The sequence below is a fragment of the Cebus imitator genome, unplaced genomic scaffold (genome assembly GCF_001604975.1).
Source record: "Cebus imitator isolate Cc_AM_T3 unplaced genomic scaffold, Cebus_imitator-1.0 Scaffold12, whole genome shotgun sequence".
Lineage (NCBI taxonomy): Eukaryota > Metazoa > Chordata > Mammalia > Primates > Cebidae > Cebus > Cebus imitator.
In genome coordinates this window covers 11839935-11845532 of record NW_016107327.1, presented here as the reverse complement: position 1 = coordinate 11845532, position 5598 = coordinate 11839935, and the positions used below count along the sequence as shown (strand labels likewise).

At 40.4% G+C, this 5598-nt stretch overlaps 1 long non-coding RNA gene across 1 annotated transcript in view; it reads right to left on the bottom strand.

Moving 5' to 3' along the window:
- Positions 1 to 4873, bottom strand: part of LOC119467074 — a 222877-nt gene extending 218004 nt beyond the window's left edge. The window contains exon 1 of the long non-coding RNA XR_005195599.1: positions 4806 to 4873. This is a non-coding gene — a long non-coding RNA (uncharacterized LOC119467074). The remainder of the gene's footprint in view (positions 1 to 4805) is intronic.
- Between the last annotated feature and the right edge of the window lie 725 nt (positions 4874 to 5598).

The following is a 5598-nucleotide window of genomic DNA, read 5'->3' as shown; positions in this document are numbered from 1 at the left end:
AAGTCAAATTGTCTCTATTTGCAGATGACATGATTGACTATTTAGAAGACCCCACCATCATCTCAGCCCAAAATCTCCTTAAACTGATAAGCAACTTCAGAAAAGTCTCAGAGTACAAAATCAATGTGCAAAAATCATAAGCATTCCTATACACCAACAACAGACTTAAAGACAGCCAAATCAAGAATGAACTGCCATTCACAATTGCTACTAAGAGAATAAAATATCTACAAATACAACTAACAAAGGATGTAAAGGACCTCTTCAAGGAGAACTATAAACCACTGCTCAATGAAATAAGAGAGGACACAAACAGATGGAGAAATGTTCCATGCTCATGCTTAGGAAGAATCAATATTGTGAAAATGGCCATACTGCCCAAAGTAATTTATAGATACAACACTATCCCCATCAAGCTACCAATGACCTTCTTCACAGAGCTGGAAAAAACCACCTTAAACTTCATATGGAACTAAAAGAGAGCCTGCATAGCCAAGTCAATTCTAAGCAAAAAGAACAAAGCGGGAGGCATCACACTACTGGACTTCAAACTATACTACAAGATTACAGATATCAAAACAGCACGGTACTAGTACCAAAACAGAGATATAGACGAATGGAACAGAACAGAGGCCTCAGAGGCAATGCCACACATCTACAACCATCTGATCTTTGACAAACCTAACAAAAATAAGCAATGGGGAAAGGATTCCCTGTTTAATAAATGGTGTTGGGAAAACTGGATAGCCATGTGCAGAAAGCAGAAACTGGACCCCTTCCTGACACCTTACACGAAAATTAACTGCAGATGGATTAAAGACTTAAACATAGACCTAACACCATAAAAACCCTAGAAGAAAACTTAGGCAAAACCATTCAGGACATAGGCTTAGGCAAGGACTTCATGACTAAAACACCAAAAGCACTGCAAACAAAAGTCAAAATAGACAAATGGGACCTAATCAAACTCCAGAGCTTCTGCACAGCAAAAGAAACAGTCATTAGAGTGAATTGGCAACCAACAGAGTGGGAAAAAATTTTTGCAGTCTACCCACCTGACAAAGGGCTGATATCCAGAATCTACAAAGAACTAAAACAGGTTTACAAGAAAAACAAACAAGCCCATTCAAAAGTGGGCAAAGGATATGAACAGACACTTCACAAAAGAAGACATACATGAGGCCAAGAAACATTTGAAAAAATGCTCATCATCACTGGTCATTAGAGAAATGCAAATCAAAACTACATTGAGATACCACCTCTGGCCAGTTAGAATGGTGATCATTAAAAAATCTGGAGACAACAGGTGCTGGAGAGGATGTGGAGAAATAGGAACACTTTTATACTGTTGGTGGGAGTGTAAATTAGATCAACCATTGTGGAAGACAGTGTGGTGATTCTTCAAGGACCTAGAAATAGAAATTCCATTTGACCCAGCAATCCCATTACTGGATATATATCCAAAGGATTATAAATCATTCTGCTATAAGGACACATGCACACGAATGTTCATTGCAGCACTGTTTACAATAGCAAAGACCTGGAACCAACCCAAATGCCCATCGATGATAGACTGGACAGGGAAATGTGGCACATATACACCGTGGAATACTATGCAGCCATAAAAAACGATGAGTTCATGTCCTTTGGGGACATGGATGAACCTGGAAACCATCATTCTCAGCAAACTGACACAAGAACACTGCATGTTCTCACTCATAGGCAGCTGTTGAACAATTAGAACACATGGACATGGGGGGGAGCATCACAGACTCAGGTCTGTTGGGGGGAACTAGGGGAGGGACATCGGGTGGGTGGTGGGGAGTTGGAGAGGGACGACATGGGGAGAAATGATTGGGAGGAAGGCAGCAAACCACATTGCCATGTGTGTTTCTATGTAACAATCTTGCATGTTCTTCACATGTACCCCAAAACCTAAAATGCAATAAAATATATATTTTTTTAAATGGTCCTATTCATAATTAAAATAATAGTAATAGAAAGGTTCTCTGTTATCCAAGATCTTACCCTTCCATGTCAAAAAAATCCTAGATTAAAAACAACTTATGACCATGATATTAAACAACCATAATTAGGGCATTTAAGGTTGTTATCCCAGCTCTGCTGCTAAAGAAAAGCCACTTTCAACTCCTGAGGTCTTACTTTTTCTCATCTGTTTACAAAACTAGGGAGGGACAAGAGAGGGCTAGCCTTTCCAAAAAATTTTAATAATAATGGTGCTATATTGGAAATAATAATAATTATTTTACTGTTTGAAGCAAAACTTTAAAGGTAACTTCTAAGTTTCCATCCAATGCTATACTAGTGTAACTTTCATGTGACCATGTTGAGGTAAATTTCATTAGCTAGTTTATCAACCCCAACCCATATCTCACCAAAATACGGCTTCAATAGCAAGCTGTACATCAACAATTTGACGTGGCCCAGCCAGACCTCTCCTCTGAGCTCCAGACTTGCATACAGCTGTCTACTCCATATATTATACATGTGGCTGTCTCAAAGACACTGCAAATGGCCATATGCAAAACAAGCTTCACAAATTTCACCCCAAATCTGATGCTCTTCCAGTGATCTTTATCACAGCAGCAAGTATCACCATCTAATAAGTACAACAAGCCAGGTAACCCGAGTAAGGCTTAATACCTTCCACCTCCCTCATCTTCAATTTCCAATCTACACCAACTCCTATCTTCCCACCCCCACATCTCCCTCTCCGAGACAGACTCTCACTCTGTCACCCAGCCTGGAGTGCAGTAGTACAATCTCGGCTCATTGTAACCTCTGCCTCCCAGGTTCAAGCAATTCTCACCCCTCAGCCTCCCAAGTAGCTGGGATTATAGGCACCCACTGCTACACCTGGCTAATTTTTGTATTTTTGGTAGAGAAAAGGTTTCACCATGTTGGCCAGGCTGGTCTCTAACTCCTATCCTCAAATGATCTGCCCACCTCGGCCTCTCAAAGTGCTAGGATTACAGGTGTGAGCCACCACACCTGGCCCCAATTTTATTGCTAAATAACTCGAACCGTCTACCAATCTTTGTCTTTAGCCCCACTACCTAGTCCAATCTACTACTACTTCTCACCTGCATTATGCAGTAGCCTTCTTACTGGTCCCCTGAAATTCTCTTGTCCAATATCCATTCTCTATAGTACAATTAGCAATATCTGAAAATGTATATATGATCATGCCATTCCCTGCTTAAAACCCCCAAATGATTTTTCTATTCTCTTAGTACAATCTCAAAATCCTTGACTCTTACTACAAGGTCCTACGTGATCTGGCACCAGCTTCATAACACAGTGCTCCACGCCTCTCTTGGAGCTCTAGCCACATTGGCCTCCCCAATCTCTTTAAATGAGCATGCTCCCTCCATCCACGGGACCTTTGCACATATTGTTCTACAGCTGCAGAGAGTTTTACTCCATTTTCTTTGCCTAGCTAGTGCCTAGTTTTTCTTCAAGCCGCAGCTCAAAAAACAGTTTCTCAGGAAAACCTTCTCTGACCCCCAGGCTAAATCAAGTCCTGGTATGTCAAGTTATCATAGTATCGCAAACATTTTCCTTGTAGCACTTATTACATTTTGCAATGATTAATGTAGGTGATTATTTATTCCACATATGTCTTTCTCACCAGCTAGAGCTCAGACATTTTTTGTTCACCATTTTATCCCTGAAACCTCTTTCAATGCTTAGTACATAATAGGTACTCAATAAATATTTGTCTAACAGATGAACAAACAGATAAATAGAAGCAGGGGGAAGTAATGAGTCATCTTTTTCTCATGATTGCTTTTCCTGAAATGCTTACATATTTGCCTCTTAAACTGTATTTCTCTTTAACTGTGAAGGTATTAATTTGGGACTTCTGCTCAAATTTCAGCAATTTTAAAGAGAAATGGTATCTACTTATCAAATTTAAATTGTTAAGAATGATCACTTGTTATTTCCATGGCAGTTATACAATGTCAATTACAAAGAAGAGCCTTGATAGTTCTTGGGAAAATTATTAGTGGGTCAAGAAAAACAGAAGCTAAGGAATATTTGTAATAATCTCCAAGAATGAGATAGCAGCCCTGAGTATTGTGCAGTAGAGAAGTTCTGAATTACCATCAGCTTTACTTTTCCAAGACTATTCTAGTCAAGCATCTCAAATTCTTAAGTCTTGGACATTTAATGAGGTCCCCAAACTGCTCTCTAACCTGGAGATTGCAGGGAAAGGAATGAGGAATTTCTGGTGGTAGGAAGGCAGACAAGCACAAGAGTCTAATGAAAGTTAAAGGAAATTCACAAATAATGTTGGGGAAGCGAGAGTGAACGTTTTCAATTCAGCCTGTGATCACCTCCTGTCCCTATCCCTAACTTCTTGTAAGTGAATTTTGTAATGCAATCCACAACTATTAAGATGCACAGGACATTTATTATGTCCGGGGTACCTCAGCCCCAGGGCACTCTTCTCATTTAACTTATCCTTTCACTCAGCCCTTTGGCCAGCTCCACCTCTGAGGAACAAACCTAACACCAAGATTCTAAGCCAGGTCTTTCATCAGTACCAAATTCAATTTATGAAACCCCCAGGTGTTACCTCCTCCAGTGAAAATGCTCAGACAATGTTTTGGAGGCAAGTCACGTCCAAGTGCCGTGATGAGTCTAACCGAATCCCTGAAGTGATTTTCCCTTTCCTCCACTCTCTACCCCTTCTCTGTATTTCTGAACTAAAGGAGAAAACATAGAAACAAGGCAAGGCAGAAATCAATCACTGAAGCTGATATTCCCTCTTCACATACCCCAGGTCAGCAGCTAATGTCCTCTCAGTCTTCCAATGTGACTTGAATAAAGGCCTCCTCAAGGTAAAGCACCTTGGATGAGAGAGAAATTCACAAAAGGATGAATAAAAAAAAAAAAAAAAGCCTCAGAGGCACAGTCAGCATGAAAACAAGACCAGCACCTGTGCTATTTAAGATCTCCTCTCCCATCAACCCTTGGGGCCTCAGAATAAACAGTTCCTATAAGCTCCCAATGCAGAGAGTGAGGCTCCCTGGAAGTATGCTTTTGAAATCATTAAGAAAAAGGGAGGCTTATAGCCGGGCGCGGTGGCTCACGCCTGTAATCCCAGCACTTTGGGAGGCTGAGGTGGGGGGATCACCTGAGGTCAGGAGTTCGAGACCAGCCTGACCAATATGGTGAAACCCTATCTAAAAAAAAAAAAAAGAAAAAGGGAGGCTTAGAGAGACTCTTTTTGTGAAGCCATCTGCTACTGCAACATACTTAGCTGTCTGTGTGACTCACATGTAACTTTAACTATCATAGCCCATTTTTAAATAACTGTTGGATTGCTGGTCATAGCATTATACAGCTATATGTTGACATGTTTATTTATCCCACTGTAAGGGGAGATCTCCTGGGGCCTGGAGCCACATATTAACAGTCTTTATAGCTCCATCACATAGTACAATAAGTGTTCAGTGTTTGTTGAATGAATAGGTGAATTTAAAAGTGCAGGAATCTTTCAGGATTTCCTGACTAAAATATTTTCCCCCATTTATTTATTTTATTGCATTTTAGGTTTTGGGGTACATG